This window comes from Tiliqua scincoides, chromosome 1 (assembly GCF_035046505.1).
Source record: "Tiliqua scincoides isolate rTilSci1 chromosome 1, rTilSci1.hap2, whole genome shotgun sequence".
NCBI lineage: Eukaryota > Metazoa > Chordata > Lepidosauria > Squamata > Scincidae > Tiliqua > Tiliqua scincoides.
In genome coordinates this window covers 69,715,163-69,736,920 of record NC_089821.1, presented here as the reverse complement: position 1 = coordinate 69,736,920, position 21,758 = coordinate 69,715,163, and the positions used below count along the sequence as shown (strand labels likewise).

The window sequence follows — 21,758 nt, the reverse complement described above, 5'->3', positions numbered from 1 at the left end:
AAGACCATTTCCAATCCCCTGTATCTATAGAAATATTACTATATAGTTACTAACTTGGAGTTACTCTTACAATTAATAAATATGCATAACCACCATTAATACTCCCAATTGAAAAACAATTTTTTCAAACACTGTTTGAAAAAGTTTTCCTACTAACCTTAGGAAATACAAATAAAAAAGCACAACAGGAATTACACCAGAAGAGAGGCACCTCTGTAACTAACTCATTGCTACTGTTGTTATGTCCATTGGACTAGCAGTAATCAGCATGATAACTTACAAAATTTTGATTGCGGGTGTCAGGAATGTTCATTTAGTGTGCTCAAAAGTTCCAAACTTATTGTCAGAGCAGAGACCATGGACTAGAATCCATGCTAAAAACAGCCACACACAACAGTGATGTTTTTTACCATTTAGCACCACAAGCACTCTCGTCCTTGAGAAATGCTAACTCCCTGTGCATAACTAGATTTCCTGCACAACACAGCTGTGTCTATGAGTAGACAGTCACAATGTTAATTTTGGAGTGTCTATTGTTCTCTGTGAAGGACATTCCTTTTCAACATCTTCAAAATTATAATACAAGGTCTAAAAGAGGTAAAAGAGAGAGAAAAGATTCCCTATCCAAACATTCCAATTTTCAAGTGATTATACCCCTTAAGAGACTTGACTGTATATCTGGGGGCTAATGGCTAACACTAGCAACTGCAGTGGTTTGTGTGGGGCTCCTGTATTTTATATTTACTGTTTCCTCAAACATCTTTCAAGGTTAAACAACTAAACTTGATCCAAGACCTCCTGCGGTCAGCCATCTGGCATAGATGGCAAACAAGAGGAAAGGAGTTTCTTTTCATATTCACTGCCACACCTTTCAGCCTTGCTGAAGGAGCCTGCAATTAGATTTTTGAGATAGAATTCGGATTGCCATCATAAAACCAAGAATTATTTCAATAAGCAACTTGCTTTAGAATTCAGTGCAAGAAGCTCACAAGGACAGAAGTCAGTGAGTATCTGCTTTTGTAGGAGAGGAAGAAAAACATATTTCTATTACAGAAGTGTCACGATGTGGGCAATGATCTTGCCATTCATTACCAGCTACATCTTCTGGCATTAATCTGCTATATTGCTAGGCTTAGAGTTCACTATGAGCAGATTCTCTGTGAACACCAAAGTTGAACATAATCACAGGCTATACTTCCACCTCTAGGGGCACATTTATTCAGAGCTGGCCTTAAAATTTTATTGAACAAAATGAAGCTGGGAATTAATTAAGGATTTACAGCTTTATTGTCCTGTAGGGTTTGTGTCTATTTTTGACAGGCATTGAGCTAGAAGTGTTGTCTAGCTGTTCAGAACTACAGTCTAGTCTACAGTTTTGCCATACTCTCAAATCCCAGCCACATTTACTACAGTAATTTAAAGGTACTATTCCATTATCATCTTCTCTGGAACACAGGCTGTGTTCTCTCTTTTCACATGAAGGGAAAGTGTGGTAAAGCTGATAGACTAGTGGTCTAATCTCTGCTCAGCCATGAAGAGCGCTCTCTTGCTCTCTCGCTCTCTCTCTCTCTCTCTCTCTGATAAGAAGGAAATTGAGAAATTTTTAAAAAAGCCACTCAGTGTTCTCTGGGGAAAGGGCAGGATACAAATGAAACAAACAAATGCAGTAATAAGACAGAGAAATTGGGCAGGCATCACAAGTGGAAACATAGTTAAGAGTCAATTTATCCATGAAGATAGATCGCGGGGCGCGATTGCTCCACATCTACTTTCACTGCTGCGGGAAGCCCTGCTGCAGGTCATGCTGGGCTCCCTGCACCCCCGGGAGGCTGCAGGGGCTTGGGTACATGTACCCAAGCCCCTGCAGCCCCCCGGAGCGGCGCGATCCTGGGGATCATGCCGCTGCCTTCTCCCGCCCCGCTGCCTCCCCCCTCCCGCCCACACAAGAACTTAGTGGCTCTCAAACTCTTCCAGAGAGTTTGAGAACCACTGGTCTAAAGAACCAAAATTAGCCTCTAAACCACCAAGATCCTTCTCCTGCTTCATTAAAAACTGTGTAATTTCTCCTGCCTATATTAATCCATCCATAATGGCAGCAGTACTGCACTAGTGTAGATTAAAATCACAGAGACCACTAATTTAAGAAACAATGCCTGTCAGGCTGGAATAGATGTGGGCAAAGAAAGTGTTGAACTAAAAACTGTTAATGCACAGAACGGTTTAACAGGAGCAACCAACTGCAAAGCGGATATTGTAATTCTAACCTACATTCAGTACATTCCAAAAAGGCATACAGACTGGCGTGTCCTGTGTCAATTAATCTGCTGCAAGATGGAATACATAAATACTCCACATACATCTTATCTTAAAAATAGATCACAGTTACATAAAGTAGCAGCATCATACACACACACAAAATACCTTGGAAATTTCCCCATCTGGCTCTCTTCCAAAGCTCAGGGCCACCAACTCTCTTGTTTTGCATTACTTGTCCAAATCTGATCGGAATGACTAGTAAAATTCCATTTCTGAAGTCAAGGGTGTTTGTCTACGCTTAAAAGACACAGATTAAGGTGAGCAGATTCCAACACACTGTTTATTTGCTTACTTTGATATAAATAACTAAGCAGACCTAGATCCTTAAGTCAACAGGCCCATTCTGAAACTCCTATGCTCCATCATTATTTCTAAGTGCAACCAAGAACAGCTTCCCAACCACTGAAGTTTCAAGTCAGAATTGCAACAGGCATTTTTGGCAACTGCTCCAATGAAATTTCATTTTCTTGGAGTCTATAGTTTTTAGTTTTAACATTTTAAAGGATCTGGAAAGAACTGAAGGATAAAAAAGGGAGCTACAACAGTAAAGTACCAATAGCGGATGGAAAAAACCCTCAATTTGTTTAGCTTATCCAGTTCAAAGGAATGTTGACCAACTGACCTAGAGCCCAATCCTAAGCAACTTTCCAGCATCAATGCAGGTGTATCAACAGGGTGCACTCCGCATTCCGGGGGGGAGGGGGCAGTCACAGAGTCCTCCTCCAAGTAAAGGAATATTTATTCCTTTACCTTGGGGCTGCATTGCAGCTTGATCAGCACTGGAATGTTGGTTAGGATTGGACTGTTATATTTATATAAATCCATCAAAGAAAACAATGGAGGAAAGAAAGAAATTTTATTTCTCCCTGTAGAAGTTAATACTGTAGATAGGTGTTAACGGTACTTTGATGTGAATTTTCCAGAAAATTAAAAAAAACAAAAAACACATGGGCAGCCCAATCCTGAGCTGTCTGGGGAGCCCAGGCTCAGCGGCACCAAGAAGAGCTGCCACTGGATCCTGCGCCTCCTGAGCTACCATGGGAGACGCCTCGGGAGAAGGGGACTTTCGTCCCCTTCCCCTGAGTAAGGTAAGCAGCCCTGAAATGGGATTACTCACTTTACCGCCGACCAAAAGGTCGGTGGTAAGGTAAAGGCACTCAGGTAGGGCGCGCAGCACTACACGAGTGCCTTGGATTATGCAGAGCTTCACGGATCTGCATCCCATCCCTCCCCCAGGCACACCTCCAGCCAACCCCCCTCCCCACGTCATGTCTCTGCATCACACCTCCTCCCTGCCCTCACTCCACCCCCCGCCGGCCTCCCCCCTCCCTGAAACGCTTCCTCCCTGCCCCTGCCCCCGCCCCCACCTACCATTCCGCAGCTTGGCAGTTCGGGACACCGCTGAGCCACGGAAGCTGGGCGACCACCTCGCGCTAGCCCAGCACCAGTCGGCGCCAAGCTAGTACCAGCGGGAGTCTGGCGGTGAAGCCAGCAAACGTGCCTTATGGCACATTTGCAACAGTGCTCGGCGACACGGAGCCATGCCACCGAGCATCGGATTGGGCCCACACACAATAATTTTTTTAAAAATCAGCTGGGACCTGACTTAGGTTGCAATCGTAAACACACTCACTTGGGAGTAAGACCCTTTGAACATAGTTGGACTCAGTTCTGAGTAAACAGGTACAGGATTGCACTGTTAACATGTTTAGCTAAGAAAGCTAAAGTACTGTACACTGTGTTAGTTTTCTCTGTTGTATAAAAATCTTGTAAGTTCTCCTAGCAACCAAAAGTAGTTGATTTATTCTCATGCAGCCCCATCCAGCAAACTTTTGCAGGTACTTGAATACCCACACAGAATTGCTCTGTCACCAAGCACTTTTCCATTAACTTCAATGGTGGCAATGCTCCCTCAACTGAAGAAACTCCTCTCTGTAGAAGCTGTACTCTTGATTACAGCAATAGCCTAGAACAGGGGTCTCTAAACTTTACCTAGAGGGCCGCATCAAATATCTGGTGTGGTGTTGAGGGCCAGAAAAAAAATTTAAATATGAAGTTTTAATAAATAAATTAGAGATGGAACTTAGAAGAGTGAATAAATGAATGAATGGGCTCATTCATTCAACCTCTCTGGCCCTCACAACACCCTCCAGATGCAACCAGAGCACAGTTCTGGTCGTGTTCAGTTAAGTGGGCCAGAGTCTTTCAGGGGACAAGAGGCTGGCCATGGGCCAGATGCGGCCCGCCTCTATCTGGCCCATGGCCAACAACTGGCCTCCGAGCCTGGGTTTGGAGAACCCTGGCCTAGAAGAAGGCATGATACTAGGTACTGATACAAAACAAATACCTTATACATGATTGCAACAGCATGGCAAGCAGTCCAGAAATTTTCTGAATGCAATGCATGATCCTTCATGTCATGAATATGTACAGTCTAGGCCTAGTAGCATGCAGCACCTGAACCAAAGTAAACCAGTAACAGAGAAGTGGCTTGCAGTTCCTAGCTGCAAAGACATGAGTAACAACAGCCAACGGAATTTACAACTCAATGGGAGGTGATAATGTAGCACCTATGCAGACAGAAAAGCACCCATGGACCTCCAGTGGGGAGGGGAGAGCTGAGAGGGCTAGCATCCAGCCCCACTTCTGGGAAGATTCTGTCCCCAAGAGTTTCTGATTAGACAGTTTAAATGAGTACAGAGTCATCTGAGTCCTGTTAGCATGAGAAGTATAAGAACAAAGCCCAAAGGGGATGTTGGGTATTTTGTCTGTTTGGTGGAAAAGGTTGTGGGTGCAACATCCTGCAGGAAGAGCCTAATCCGCCAGGGCCATGTGGCCTCATAGGTAGAGGAGCTGAAAGATCTACAAAAGGATGCTGACTCAGGTGAGAGTTAGGGAATAATAGAGATAGCCAGTTAGCTTTGTTATTTTAATGCTGAAATGTTTCCTAGAAGTTTTATGCCTCTAGCAATTGCTGCCTTTTGTAACTTTATGTAACCCTATGTATTTAATAAAGTAAAAATCCTTTTACTAAGTTTTATTGTCTGTTGGGGACAAAGGTTCAGAATCCTGCCTAGCCGTTCAGCAAGCTACCAAATCCTCACTGAGGACTAGTAACTTGAGGACTGAGGCTTTACTTAAAGAAAGTGCTCAGTGCCTGCAAGGGATAGAATTAAGCTTAGTGGGTCTCAGTGTCCCTGGACTGAGACACTGGCACATACAGGGTGGTGGCAGTACTACCGAACAGGGGTCCTTGAGGGCTCTAGGGTTCGAGAAGCAAGAACTCTGAGCACCCCAAACCCTGGCAGTGTACCACTCTACATAACTGACATTCGGCATTCAGATAGACTGACTGAATATGAAGACCTTGAGTTTCTTGCATACTAATTATTCAAATCTCTCTCTCTCTCTCTCATACATTAGGTTGGCACAACTTGTGAATGATGAAGCCAAATATGCTCATCAGCTATATATACCAGTGAACCACCTATCTTGCTGTTTCCCTGAATCTGAAACAACAGGAAGATTGTCAAGCATCTGCAGGTTCAATACAAAGCTAATGAAATGCATTTGGCTTGATGGGTGACAAACTGTACCAGCCTATATTAGGAAGCTCAATCCATTGAAGAGATTAGTAACACTTTTGATAAACAGCTTCTTCTGTACTCTAGTTCTACAAAGACAGAGCAGCACAATAACTTCAAGATGAAAAAATTGTGGCAACCCAATTTTGGACAGAGTGCCTGTGCTTTTAAGAAATGCAAAGAAATAAATGCAGCTGGTGTGGCTTTTCCAATGAGAAAAGGATAGATGTGAAATTTCTTTCTGTCTTACCGCTCTTAAAATAATGGGTGTGTTAGCTAGGAAAGTTAGTAATAATCACTTTCTTGTTTTAACAGTACAAGAATGTTATTCTGGATTTAGGCACAATCTTAATGTTAACACAGTAGGGTCTCACCTTTAATTTTTACTATCTCAAATATTTACTTCAACTCACTGAGAATATGTTTTAAAACAAAACAAAAATCAACAGTTATACTTATTTTGTATAATTCTTCAAAAGGAAAAGAAAAGGGAACATCATTTTCTTCCAGTTAATGCAGCTCACAATGCAAAATCTGTGAAAGCATCCCTTGTGCAAGTTCTGCAGCATCAGAGAGGAGGCTTCTGCACAGGGAGAACATGGGGAAACAACGATTTGGGCCCAATTATTCAACCCCAACAAAGAAAGATAGAAGAAAACCTGAACAGGTTTAAGCCATTTCCATATGCAACTCTTCAACTAGACTTTGCATTTTCATCAGTTGTAATTTCAGTATAAACCTTATTGGCCCAATCCTAACCAACTTTCCAGCACTGGTGCAACCACAACACAGCCCTGAGGTAAGGGAACAAGTTTTCCCATATCTTGAGGAGGCCTCTGTGACTGGCTCCCCACCACAGGATGCAGTGCACACCTCATTAGCATGGCTGCACCGGCACTGGAAAATTGGATAGGATTGGGCCCTGAGTTAACTAGATTGTACATTTGACTTGAAAAAGTTCTCTTCTAGTTTCTTTCCTGCATTACCACTCACAAACAAAGCACCCTGTATGAAAAACCAATCGGGTCACAAACTATAAATGATGTTGACTGGCCCTGCATGTTTGTTTCTTCTTTATTAAGCAGCAACACAGTTTTTACTGAAGTGCAGAAAGGCTTGGTGTGATCAGGGATAGAAGGTGAAGTAAACCCTTTCCTTCCATCACAGTCTCAATGCACACTGAGGAAGCTCTTCATGCCATTTATTAAACATTATACTATATTCATAATATTTCAGTAAAATAATGCTATCACCAGGGCCGGGCCTATCGATGCAGGCCTACTTGAGAGCAAGGGGCTCCTTGGGAGGAAGAGGTTCCTCAGGAGTAGCGAAGCCAAGTGAGTACTACCTGGATCCAGACCCCAAAGCAGGGGATCTCCTTGGGAGTAGGGCCTGAGATCACATGGCTGGAATGGGTAGGACCGGCTGGGCTGGCTGCTGGGTTCATAAAGAGCCCAGCAGCCAGAGGGAGAGGTCACTCTTCCTGGGGCTTGGGCTCTATGAAGGTGGTCAGGGAATGCTCAGGCAAACCCATTACCTTCCCTATACTGGACCCTTGCCTTAGAGGGATGGGAGTTGACCCACTGTTTTGAGAGTTGACCCAAGCCCTTGTCAAGGCCTGTGGAAGGATCCTCAAGGAAGGAGCTGGCCAGAGGGCTGAGGGAGAATGGAACCACCTGGGGGCCCCGGGAGACCTCACAGCACCTGTGCAGTGGGTGTAACCAGGAGGACCAGTCAAGCAAACAGGCAACCTGGGCTGGGGCACCATCAATGCAGCTTGGCAGCCATCTGGGGATGGGCTCCCAAGCAACCCCAGAGTTGCCCTATAAACTCTGGGCAGCAATGCTGAAGGTCTTGCTAAAACCCCAACTCCTTACCTGGCTCAGCTTGCACTGTGGTTTAGGCTCCCTGGTCTAGCCTTGATCCTGGGACTTATATATGGACTGTAGACTTTTGTATTCACTGCCTGTTGGGTTTGTACCTTGCCCATGAGCAATGTGCAGGTCGCTGTGAAGGAACTGGGACCTAATGAATGTCAAGCATTTGACTCAAATAAATAGGCTTTGTCAAGACAGCCATTAGTTCCTGTGGTTACTGCCGAAGCGGGGAAAGTGGAGCATATAGTGAGTTAACTCTGGACCACCAGCAGACCCCCAGGGGAGGTGGAATCCCGCCATGGACATACAATTGCATTCACTGAGACTCTATTTTGTCAAGAAATGTGAACTTCTTCCCCCTTTAATAAAATCCAGGCTCTGTCATAACAAAATCAAAGTCAAATTGATATCCAAATTGATAGATGAACAGGCCTTGCTGAGGGAGAGTCAGCATGGCTTCTGTAAGGGTAAGTCTTGCCTCACAAACCTTATAGAATTCTTTGAAAAGGTCAACAGGCATGTGGATGCGGGAGAACCCGTGGACATTATATATCTGGACTTTCAGAAGGCGTTTGACACGGTCCCTCACCAAAGGCTACTGAAAAAACTCCACAGTCAGGGAATTAGAGGACAGGTCCTCTCGTGGATTGAGAACTGGTTGGAGGCCAGGAAGCAGAGAGTGGGTGTCAATGGGCAATTTTCACAATGGAGAGAGGTGAAAAGCGGTGTGCCCCAAGGATCTGTCCTGGGACCGGTGCTTTTCAACCTCTTCATAAATGACCTGGAGACAGGGTTGAGCAGTGAAGTGGCTAAGTTTGCAGACGACACCAAACTTTTCCGAGTGGTAAAGACCAGAAGTGATTGTGAGGAGCTCCAGAAGGATCTCTCCAGACTGGCAGAATGGGCAGCAAAATGGCAGATGCGCTTCAATGTCAGTAAGTGTAAAGTCATGCACATTGGGGCAAAAAATCAAAACTTTAGATATAGGCTGATGGGTTCTGAGCTGTCTGTGACAGATCAGGAGAGAGATCTTGGGGTGGTGGTGGACAGGTCGATGAAAGTGTCAACCCAATGTGCGGCGGCAGTGAAGAAGGCCAATTCTATGCTTGGGATCATTAGGAAGGGTATTGAGAACAAAACGGCTAGTATTATAATGCCGTTGTACAAATCGATGGTAAGGCCACACCTGGAGTATTGTGTCCAGTTCTGGTCGCCGCATCTCAAAAAAGACATAGTGGAAATGGAAAAGGTGCAAAAGAGAGCGACTAAGATGATTACGGGGCTGGGGCACCTTCCTTATGAGGAAAGGCTACGGCGTTTGGGCCTCTTCAGCCTAGAAAAGAGACGCTTGAGGGGGGACATGATTGAGACATACAAAATTATGCAGGGGATGGACAGAGTGGATAGGGAGATGCTCTTTACACTCTCACATAATACCAGAACCAGGGGACATCCACTAAAATTGAGTGTTGGGCGGGTTAGGACAGACAAAAGAAAATATTTCTTTACTCAGCGCGTGGTCGGTCTGTGGAACTCCTTGCCACAGGATGTGGTGCTGGCGTCTAGCCTAGACGCCTTTAAAAGGGGATTGGAAGAGTTTCTGGAGGAAAAATCCATTATGGGATACAAGCCATGATGCGTATGCGCAACCTCCTGATTTTAGGAATGGGTTAAGTCAGAATGCCAGATGTAGGGGAGAGCACCAGGATGAGGTCTCTTGTTATCTGGTGTGCTCCCTGGGGCATTTGGTGGGCCGCTGTGAGATACAGGAAGCTGGACTAGATGGGCCTATGGCCTGATCCAGTGGGGCTGTTCTTATGTTCTTATGTTCTTATCCTTCTGTGTCTCAATTCAGGAAACATTCCCCAGAGTTACAGAAAACACAAAAGATCCAATCACATGTAGTTTTATAAAATACTGTATATCAAATTGTTTTGCATGCCAAGGAAATGCCAAGAAGATTGTTCACTGATGGATACTTACATGAGAGCTCACTGCTAAGGAATTAAACTGGGGGCAGGCCTTACCAGAGACCCAAGATGTCAGGTAAAGTAAATGTTCAGCCCCTGCCCTTGAAAATCTATCATCTAATTCAGTGTTTCTTAAACTGTGGAGTGGGACCCACTAGATGGGTCGCAAGCCAATTTCAGGTGGGTTCCTATTCATTTCAATATTTTTAATATATCAGATGTATTAGAAGCTACCATAGTATGTGACTGCATTTGGGGAAATGTTACACATCTGTACTTTTAACAGGTTACTGTGTATATGCTTTTAACAATGAGAGTAAATAGCACTTACTTCTGGGTAAGTGTAGGTAAGATTGCAGCCTAGGATTGTTAAAATTTTTCATACTTGATGGTGTCACTTCTGGTTATGACATCACTTCCAGTGGGTCCTGATAGATTCGCATTTTAAAAAGTGGGTCCCGGTGCTAAATGTTTGAGAACTACTGATCTAATTGACAGAATGAGTGTTTAACCCCATATGATTTTAGTCTAGTTAGATTATATTCTTTCAATTTCTTTGTATACCACCTTTCAGGTCAAGGCCTCTCAGTGCAGTTTACATACAATTTAAAAACAAAATAATTAACTTAGTGGGGTCACTATGGTTTGCATAACCCATTATGTATGGCCAGCATATCACCCCCATAAAGGACTTCCTCCCATGCAGTGGGCATAGCAATGCCCTGGGCAGCGGGCATGGTGAAGGACCATTACCCCTCCCACTACTTTTTTGGCTATAATCTTTGATAGAATAGAGATATTTCAACGTGGTTTGTTTCATTGCATTCTAAATGAAATTATGCATCAAATGATACATAACATGATGGTATTTCAAGTACCAAGATTTTAAAATTTTTGGCCAGCAGTGGTGTCACCCCGCCCTGCCTGTCACCTGATGCAGCCCACAGTCCCCTAGCAACACCACTGATTAGACTACTTAAAGTTACAGGAAACTCTTTGCAAGCAGCCTTCAGGAAAGTGGTAACCAGGAAAAACCTGCAACAGCTGACAGTTGCAGGGAGCATGGCTGCTTCTCCACTGTGTCACAGGTGTCTGGCTGCTGTCTCTACTTCTCCACAGCAGTTCTAAGTGGTAGCAAGGACTAGTTAAAGGGACAAAATGGCAAGCGGCTTCATCCCAATCAAGTAGCGGCTGGTTTCTGAAAGAAGCACAATGTCTACATTGAGCTATGTGTAGGATTTAATCATAAGTATGATCCTGAATAACCCAAACCTACAGGCCTGAGTTCTTTCTTAGCTAAGGGCATTTTATATGCAACATTTTTTTCCTTGCACAGAGAATGTCACACATAAAATGGATGTAAAAGATTGTGACAGGACTGAAAACACCTTTTAGCTGCATCAGCCTCTAGTCAGAGAACTGAGTGCTTTAGGGTCTGTTGAAATTGCTGCTCTCTTGAGGCACAACAGCATCACTGGAAGAAGCAAGGCAGCTGGGCTGTGAGCTTGCCTATCTTCTGATGTGCCTGCGGCTTTCTAGTGGTGCGAAGAGGTGCAACAGAGCACCCCCCAATACCCTGTGGCACAGAGGAACGCTGGATCAGGCCCTCAAATTATACATAGCATTGTTATATGTATAGTATTGTGTATATTCTATGCATAGTATTAAATATAACATATATTTAGTATAGTAAATATTTGTGTGTGTGTGTGTGTGTGTGTGTGTGTGTGTAGTACAAATGAATGAGTGGAAAATATGAATGAAAACGCATCAGGCTACTTTCCAAGTAGTTTTTTTTAGGCTGTCAAAACAGATGGAAACACAAGCAGATGGTGGGACTTGGTGCTTACTGTGGCAGGCACACAAGCTGGCCTTGCAGAGGAGGTTGGTCTAGACAGTGTAACTGGGTTGAAGCAAAGCTGCAGATAGACCACAGCAAAGAACAAAGCATAACAACTAAGAATAGGATGTTTTTAAACACATTGCACACAACTGGTTGGTACTGGGGGGGGGGGAGAGGCTAATAATAGCACAGCCCACAGAGACTGAAGTATCCACCAATAACTACAGTTAGGGCTAAAGAATATTTAAGCTAACAAAGGCAAAGCTCTTTAAAAAAAGCTTTTCCCCCTACATTTTCGCATCCTGAAGAATAATGAGCACAATTCACAGATGGCAATGAATCCAATAATTTTTTCTACATCATTAAACAGTGACAGTTGTCTTTTCCACTGACTGAAAGCAGCAATTATACATAAATTAGGCACTGACCATCACAAAAAACATTTGTTCCCCTAAATGGTAGAGATGGGGATGCTGCAAATGCCTGACAACTGGACCTCCTCTCCCTGCAAAATATGTTCAGAAGAAACAGGTTTCAGAAGACAGTGCAAGAAACCTTGACATCATGCTCTTCAAACACCTAACAGGGAATTGACAAAACCAAAGGGTTATTTTGCTTTTGTGTAACTTTTGCAAGAAAAGTCCTTGATGACTCAGTCCACAGATAATAAAGTATGAAGTAAATTAATTTTTATGCTGGACAGTCATATAAAGCAGTCCAGTAACCGAGCTACTTCTAACAGATAAGACAGAAAAGTAGACTTGTTCCATGTCTACATCTACAGATCCTTATAGACCAGCATTTCTCAAGGTACATAAGAGCCCCACTTGATTAGGCCAAAGGCCTATCCAGTCCAGCTTCCTGTATCTCATAGTGGCCCACCAAATGACCCAGGGAGCACACAAGACAACCTGCGTCCCAGTGCCCTCCCCTGCATCTAGCAATCAGAGGTAGCCTGCCTCTTAAACCAAGAGCTTGCACATACCTACTATGACTTGTAACCCATAAAGAATTTTTCCTCCAGAAATTTGTACAATCCCCTTTTAAAGGCATCCAGGCCAGATGCCATCACCACATCCTGTGGCAAGGAGTTCCACAGAACAACCATGCGCTGAGTAAAGAAATATTTTCTTTCGTCTGTCTTAACTCTCCCAACACTCAATTTTAGTGGATGTCCCCTGGTTCTGGTGTTATGTGAGAGTGTAAAGAGCATCTCTCTATCCACTTTATCCTTCCCATGCATAATTTTGTATGTCTCAATCACGCCCCCCCTCAGGCGTCTCTTTTCTAGGCTGAAGAGGCCCAAACGCCGTAGCCTTTCCTCATAAGGAAGGTGCCCCAGCCCCGTAATCATTTCAGTCACTCTCTTTTGCACCTTTTCTATTTCCACTATGTCCTTTATGAGATGTGGCGACCAGAACTGGACGCAATACTCCAGGTGTGGCCTTACCATAGATTTGTACAACGGGATTATAATATTAGCTGTTTTGTTCTCAATACCTTTTCTATTGATCCCAAGGATAGAATTGGCCTTCTTCACTGCCGCTGCACATTGGGTCGACACTTTCATCGAGCTGTCCACAAGGACCCCAAGATCTCTCTCCTGATCTGTCTCAGACAGCTCAGAAACCATTAGCCTATATGTAAAGTTTTAATTCTTTGCCCCAATGTGCATGACTTTACACTTACTTACATTGAAATGCAACTGCTATTTGCATGGCATGGCATACCACTTTGCATGGCCCACCTATTGAAAGTGACACCAGAAGTAACTGGTGATGATGCTGTGAAAAGCATGCTTTGGAGCTCTACTCAACAATTCAAACCAATGCCACTGGGCAGCAGGCATCCAGGGGTTTCATGAGTACCACTAGATACTAACTCAAGTACCCTCGGTGGTAGCCATACCACTGGTTGAGAAACACTGTTATAGGCTTCTGTTTAAATTATTAACACATATACAATACTCAAATGCATAACCAATTAAAACAGCATTCAATCTGCTGCATCTCACTTCAGGCACAGTTATGTGCAAGCAAGTCCCACCAATGGTTTACTCTTTGAGACCACAGCCTAAAATTGCAATCCTAAAGATTAGCTAGAAATTACTTGCATAGAATCAAGCTCCAACAGTTAAATTATTGAAACTTCCACAAATTGGATCACACTGTGCTTACATTGTCTCGCACTGACACTGAATAAATTATTATTTATATCAATAGTAATATTTTTCTGCCTCCACTAAAAAAAATATCCTTAGGTCAGATAGGACTATTTTTATCAAATAGAAAGAATAAGAGGGTACATTTTACAGGCTGTGAACTGATCAGTGTTAACACCAACTTAGTCTTGAGATCTACATTAACCATATTTGTTACAGCAAAGAATATGAACAGACCAAAGTTGCAACCTGAGATTCCCCTGCAGGCCAAGCAAGTCAAATACTTTGTCTATTTTTCGCTAGTTTCAAGCCTATACTATTCCACACACTGAAGAAACCCAACACCTTCCAGAGCAAACAGCAGGTACTTACTAAATTGTACTAACAGCACAATCCTAACCCAATTTCCAGCACTGGCATAGCTGTTCTACTGGGGCACGTGCTGCATCTTGCAGTTGCGGGCAGTCACGGAGGCCTCTTCAAGGTATGGCAATGTTTGTTCCCTTACCTCGAAGTTGCATTACCCTTATGTTGGTGCTGGAAAGTGGGTTAGAATTGAGCCCTAAGCTACCCAGCACAATATTAAGACTTACCTTATATAAGGGCTTTACATTCTGATAATCAAAAAAAAGATGCACACCTACACTCCACTGAACACAGTGGCATTTACTTCAAAGTCAGTAGAGGATTGCTCTGTAAGTATATTTTAGGCTTCAATCTAGTACCCACTTATGCATTCTTAAATCCACTTTGCTAGAACTAAGGCTACAATCCTATAAAGACTTACTCGAATGTAAGTCATACTTAAGTCAATGAGACCTTTCATTTGTAGGACTGCCCACTTCTGACCCATGTGGTATTTACCTATGTGGTTAAAAGAGAGTAAAACATTTTAATCAGATAACATCTTTGCTGTGTTCTATCACAGAACAATCTCATCCAGCTACTGTGAGGCATTAAGAAAAGCAGGGTGAAGGAAAATACTGGCAACTCCATTGTGCTTACATATACTTATTGTAAAGACAGACAAATACAAGGGCTCTTGATTGCCACATTCAGGTAAGAATTTCAGTAGAGAGGTAATGAGTCCTGTCATGTGCAAAAAGGAATAAATTTTGGGACAGTGAAAACTAGTTACCCTTAGTTTAGTGTAAGATATCAACACAGAAGACTCTGTCCTCAACGTACCTATTTTATTGTAAACAAAACTATCCTTTTTTTATACGAAAATTGCTGAAGAAAGCTATATTTACGGAACCACCTCTTGTTTGTATCCAAATTGCATAATGCCACCAAATCTTGCTTATGCTATTCCACACTATCCACACACGTCACCATTCACCAAAAGCATGTGGTCCTAGTTTATCACTGGATGTTCCCAAGGAACTACGAGAGATGCTCCACCAGTGAAGATGGCAAACCCAGTATTAGAAACATGTGATACTAGAGAGATCAGGCTGAGAAAGATCAGGCTGCGTCACCTGGGGCTCCCTTCCAAGTCTGGGATATGCATGTGTATAAAGGGCAGCATTAACAAGTCTAATGAGGCTCCAGGGGGGCAACTGTATAAGAGGGAAAACCACAGCAGCAAAAACAACAAAGAGGCACAACCCGTTGGATTATTTTGAAGTCACCCTGTGGAAGGGGCAGAGGAATGTACGGTGGGGATGTAAGGAAGCCAGCCACCTTACTACCCAGAATCAATCACCTGTCTACCAAAAACAGATCACCTGTCTCCCAAAGATGCTGGCCAGTTAGAGGGACACGGTCAGGAGTTTGGCAAAGAAAGGGTACCCACCACCACTATAAGGAAGCCAGCCACCTTACCGTGCAGAATCGATCACCTGTCTCCCAAAGATGCTGGCCAGCTAGAGGGACACGGCCAGGAGTTTGGGAAAGAAGGGGTACCCACCATCACTATAGGAAAGCCAGCCACCTTACCACCCAGAATCGATCACCTGTCTGCCAAAGAGGCTGGCCAGCCAGAGGGACAGGGCCAGGAGTTTGGGAAGGGCACCCACCACCACTATAGGGAAGCCAGCCACCTTACCACCCGGAATCGATCACCTGTCTCCCAAAGACACCGGCGAGCCAGAGGGCAGGGCCAGGAGTTTGGGAAAGAAAGGGCAGCCGCCGCCACTACTGCGATCTGAGCGCTCCCTTTTGAGAAGCCACTTCCCAGTGTGCTGCTGCTGGGAGCGGGACGGTGGTCCCAAATCTCGCAGGGGAAACTTTGCCTCCGTGGGGCCCCAGCCGGTTGGAACTTCTCCCCTCCTCACCTTGGGACGGATCTAGAGGGCAGTGGAGACTCTGAATCCCTTGGAAGAGGCAACTGGGAACGCGGCGCTCCCGCTCCCCCCCCCCCCCGCAGGGCTAGAAATAGGCTACGGGGAAGGAGGCGCGGGTGCCTGCGACAGGCGGCCCTGGGGAGAGGCGCTCTCGCCGCCCCGCCTGAGCCACCTGCACCGTCGCGGCCGGCCGGCCGGGCGGGTAGGCGCCGCAGGTGCTCCTGCGGGTCGGAGCCACTCACCTGCCTAGGGGGAAGGCGGCGGCGGCGGCGCGGGGTGCGGAGCGGCGGCGAGGCAGAGCCGCGGGGCTGCTGCTGCTGGGGCCGCGCTAGGAGCCGCCCTGCCAGCCGGCGATATAAATAACATTATCTCTCCGAACAGGGGCATTCCTGCGCAGGGCGGCTCTGCTGCCCGGCCGCGATAGTCCCGCTCCCGAAAGGAGCGGGGGAGGGAAGGCGGAGGAGGCGCCTGCCCCGCAATGCAGCACAGCGGCCCCCCCAGGCCAGCGCCCGCAGCGGCACCTGGCGATGCCCAGCGCAGCAGCAGGACCTGCCGCCCCCGCTGCTGCTGCTGCTGCCGCGGGCGCTGCCCAGCCGCACCACGCCCAGGCTTCTCCTCAGGCACGAGCCCCCAACGGGCGGAGGCAGGAGAGCCGCGGGGCGCCCCCCAGAGCCTCGAGCGGGGAAGAGGCGCGGGAGCCCCAAGCCGGCCGCAGCACGAGTCCTCGCTGAGGGGGCACGTGAAGGGGGTCTGCCGAGCAGGTGCCGAGGAGGCTCCCCGGGGCGAACGGCGGGAGGGGGGCAGGGCTTGGCTCCTCTCTCCCGCCCTTTTGCCACAGCGCGCGCCGCGCCGCCCCGCGAGAGGTGTCTGACGGGGAGCGCTGTGGCTTCTTCGCCTGCCCGGTGGCGTAGCTAGAGGGGGCGGCGCACCCAGACCGGGCAAGCGACCCCTCCCTTCGGAGCCATTCCCGGCGAGGGGAGCAAAACGGAGCCGTACGGGAATGGCTCCGAAGGGAGGGGCCGCTTGCCCGCTCTGGGTGCGCTGCCCCCCTCCAGCTACGCCACCGCTGCCTTCCCGTCCCAGTGCCTGGCTCCCGCCCCCTCCCAAGGCTGCCCCGTCAGTGCTCGTGTGCACGGCTGGAACAAACAAGGTGCCATTGTTTGTGTCTCGGAGGAAGCAACACTGCCGCCCAATCCTGTGCCTGTCTTCTCGGAAGTAGTCCTGTAAGAGCCCAATCCTATGCATGTCTACTCAGAAGTAAGCCCCATTAGTCGGTGGGGCTGGCTCCCACGTAAGTGAGGATAGGATTGCAGCCTTAGAGCCCCATCCTAGGCATGTCTTCTCAGAAGTCCCGTTCTAGTCAATGGGGCTTACTCCCAGGTAAGTGTGACTAGGACTGCAGCCTAAGTCTCAGGTCATGGTCACCATAAAGCCTATGCTCTAGTTTGCCAGCTGTAGTAGCCCGCTTGAAAAGAAAGGGCTAATAATAAGTAAGGCATTCCGCATCAGGGTCTAAACAAAACAACAACACCAACAAAAGGGGAAAGTAATAGGAGAGTTCCAGCCTGCAAACAAAACAGCTACCATACCACAGGCACAGTGTCGCAAAACTACAAGAATTTAGCAGGCGCCTTGTACATGCTACATGGAGTGGTCCACTTACATAGTGAAGTGAGACTAGAATTCAAACAAGCAGAAGTGGGGGTGTGTGAGTGGGTTTAACTCACTGCTGCAGAGATGCTCTCTGAGATGGGAAGATTGGATCAGTTTTCAAATCCTGGCTGCAGCAAGATTGTTTACAACAATGCTGCTGGCCAGAAAATCTCGCTCACCTAAGGAAAGTTGGTTACCTCACCTACCCCTCATGTTAACAAAATGTTTGTAATTAATATAGTTGCTGTTATTTCAAATGTATATGTTTTCAACTACTGATCCATATCTGATAATACACAAATTGATGACCAGAAACTAGCAGTTGCTGGGTCTTTTGCAGCTAGCTAGCTAGTTGCCTTCCTTCCTGACTTGCCAGTCCAGCAAGACATTCTGATATAGACCTGCCTTTTCCCACCATTATTCAATTCTTTTTCAAGTACCCCTAATGGTCCTGGCAAATACTTTTGGGGGTACACATACCCCAGGTTGGTAACCACTGCCCTATATAAACTAAGATTTTATGGGGAGGGGACAGGTCCCCATGAGCAATGGTACTTGCTTTTCAGGAATGAATATGCTTGGTAACAACTTTAGAAGCCTGCAGAAAGTTTTTTATAAGAGAAATTATAATTAAGAATATTTATATACTGCTTGTCAAAGTACACAGGAAATGTTATGAGAAGATAGTTTCCCTGCCTCAGAAGAATTCATAGTCTCAAATATTAATCTAAAATTAAGATATGTACATTATGTACAATATATTTATGTATATTTGTTCAGTTGGAATATAGTATTGAAAGTTTTTTTTAACTCAAATATTTTGAGCATCTAACCCCAGATTAGGATCACAGATAGAGGAACAGTCTAAATCAGGTGGTTCTCAAACTTTTTAGCACAGTGACCCACTTTTTAGAATGACAATCTGTTGGATCCACTGGAAGTTATGTCATTAACATGGAAGTGATGTCATGCCCAGGGAGGTTCAAGCCCAGGAGGGGGTGGGGCAGAGGAACAGCCCGCTGCCACATCCTAACCCCCATCCTGGGCCTGAAAGCCCTACACAGGACTACTCGGTTCTGCTTCAGTGTTATAGCAGGCACAGACCCCAGTAGCCCCGTTGAGCAGGCTGGGGCTCAACACAGGGTAAGGGAACAAATGTTCCCTTGCCCTTAGGAGACATCCCATCTGCAGAAATCCAGCGCTGGATACAGTGTGGGTTCAGTGGACTCACTATGCCAGGGCATTGGATAGGATTGGGTTGTAGGCTGGTGTACTGGCATCCCCTGAATATGGTAATGCTTAATTTTATGAATAGGACTTATTAATTGGGCAGGAGGTCTGGTCTAGAGGGTAGAGCCTCTGTTTGCCTAAAGATAACATCCGAAGATCGCCAGTTCGAGGCCACCAGCACCATGAATGGTGAGACCTTGAAGCAGCTGACAAGCGGAGCTGAGTTATTCCACCTGCTCTTTGTTGCGAGTGAAGAAGCGTCTTGACCACCCATCTGAAATGCTGTGCGGTTCCTGAAAGACAGAACCTTTCTTCAATTGTAAAAATCCCTACAGGGATTTAGAACAGCCTGCCTATGTAAACCGCCTTGAATTAAAGTGTGATATAAGGGCAATGATAAGGGAACAAACATTCCCTTACTTTGAGAAGGCCTCTGTGAGTGACACCCAACTGCAGGATACAGCCCATGTCCCATTGGCACCACTATGCCAGTGCTGGAAAGCACTGACATAAGGGGTTAGGATTGCACCCTTAATAATATAACTTGAATGATGTTTGGTTTGCATGGTAACTACAGTTTGAAATAGGCTATTTGCTAATATTGATGTCTCTGTCCTTTTCTGTATAGCCAGGGGTCCAAAGCACCAAATGTCAGAAACATTTCAAAAATGGCATTTAGCTCAGTTTTTCTGTTGATATATTTCTGAACACCACTATCAAATGACTCACAACTATATCCCTAACCCTAAAAAAGCACAACCATTTTCATTTCAGTAACAGGCAGAATATGGACTTTTTAATACATTGTACTATATTTCATCTCTTTTATAATGAAAGTAGGGCTTCATTCCTATGCACACCAATTTGGATATAAATGCCATTGAACTACTGAGTAAATATGCACAGAACTGCACTCAGTTTGATGGTACTAAAAGTGACCCTTTTACTATGCTAGTAAATAATGACAGAGCTACTTATGACAGTGAAAGTACTTATATTCCTATTCACAACACAGACAAAATAATTTTAGTTGCATTATCTGATTTTAAATATTTGTTGCAAGCTGCCCAAGTAGTTCCTGTGGGTGTGATCAGTTTGTTTTTTTTAATAAATGATTTAGCTTTAAGCAGATTTATATGCTTAAAGGCCATTCACTGGCTATCCTCAAGCAATTTCCTCTGAAGAAGTCCCACTGAAATTGGTTTATTCCAGAGTAAGTAGTCTGGAGGGCACAATCCTAACCAGGTCTACTCAGAAGTAAGTACTATTTTGTTCAATGGGGCTTACTCCCAGGAAAGTGTGGTTAGGATTGCAGCCTGAGAATTACAGTTTTAGAGCAGAACTACAGTTAATGGTGACAGACTTGTGTCTTTGAATAAAAGGTGAAATCAGGCAAGGCAGTAGAGGAAAGGGGGATGGCTTTCCAGTGACAAAGTGAAGGACTTGAAATGGTGTCCACCATTTTTCCCTGCTAAAATTCCAGTACTTTCACAACTGCTTTTTCCTCCAGCCAGGCTACAAGATTGGCCCAATCTCATCTGATCTCAGAAACTAAGCAGGGTCAGTCCTGGTTAGTACTTGGATGGGAGACCACCTGGGAATAGCAGGTACTGTAAGCTTATACAAACTAGGCTCCAAGACCCATGGAGTGGGAAAACAAGGGCAGAGGAAGTAAATGTGCAGCATTCAGTGCTCACTGCTTCTCTCCTGGGAATTGCTCTACCCCACCACTTTACTGCTGTTTGGTGGCAGCCTAAATTCAGAGAAACAGCTCTGCTGCCATCGTGTGTAGTTTCAACCTTTGTTTTATTGATTTGAATTGAACAGAATCTTACTAAATCTGGATTATTTGTCTAAAGTATAAGTGTTCAGGGCACATATCTTCAGAACTGAAAAAGTGATTTAGAACTTCTCAGCAATTCTTTTTCAATTGAACTGCAATATATTCAGAGTTTCATGGCTATTGCTGAACTGGCAATGAAGTAACAGAAGTGACGACTCTTTAAAGAGGAGCTGTGTAAGTATGGAAGGTTAAGAGTTGATGAATTTGGTAAAAGCAAACTGACTCTGTCAATCAGATTAGTCTACAGATGTGTTGCACGTCTGACGTCTGGCCCATAGTACAAATGGGAATGTTGGAACACTGTTCATAACAGCACACTTTACCACCCTTTCTCACATCTTCAGTTATTGTGCTGCCACTTTCCAAATTATTCACTCATGAATGGCAGTCCTTCAGGAAAAGCAAATGTGCTGTTATATAATTATCAAATAATTTAATGTGAACCACTGAATTGAACTACCCCTAAGAAATAACCACTGTGACCAACCAACCTCAAACAAAGCATTTGGAAGCTTAAAATCTCAGCATTTTGATTTGCATGACTTGCTTTTGCTTAATTAACATCTGGCAGTGAACATCTATTAGCTAAACTCGATGAACATCTGAGAATCCCATCAGCAGACAATAGCTCTGGCTTAAGTGAAGCAATTGCTCCAGGAAACTCCAGTAAAGTAAAATCTAAGCAATATGTGAGAGAAAGGTGATTAAAATTAAACAACCTCCTGGAGGAAGCTGTTAGGTCATTTGTACAAAGAACACAGGGTTGTTCACCTTAGTTTTTTAGCATTCGTAGTACAGACATTTTATAATACTAAACCTCAATAGAACGTGATTGATTCTCTGTGAAAAGCTAATGGAAGCAGACTCAGAGCCAAGAGTCAATTCTTCAATAGCCCAATTTATGATTACTCAGAAGTAGCACAGTCAAGTGGATTGCAACCTAGCTCTATAATGTAGTTTTACCTTCCTTGGAATTTCACAGTGCAGTCACAT

At 45.0% G+C, this 21,758-nt stretch overlaps 1 protein-coding gene across 2 annotated transcripts in view; it reads right to left on the bottom strand.

The window, feature by feature from the left end:
- The window catches only part of SPTB (spectrin beta, erythrocytic), a 139,036-nt gene extending 122,565 nt beyond the window's left edge, over window positions 1-16,471 (bottom strand). Inside the window, exon 1 of one of the 2 annotated variants that reach the window (XM_066611528.1) lies at window positions 16,282-16,471. The gene's annotated coding sequence lies outside the window, so the exon portion shown is untranslated. Of the gene's footprint in view, window positions 1-16,030; window positions 16,052-16,281 lie in introns of those variants that run through there. The other variant, XM_066611530.1, reaches the window with a different exon arrangement.
- Window positions 16,472-21,758: the final 5,287 nt, after the last annotated feature.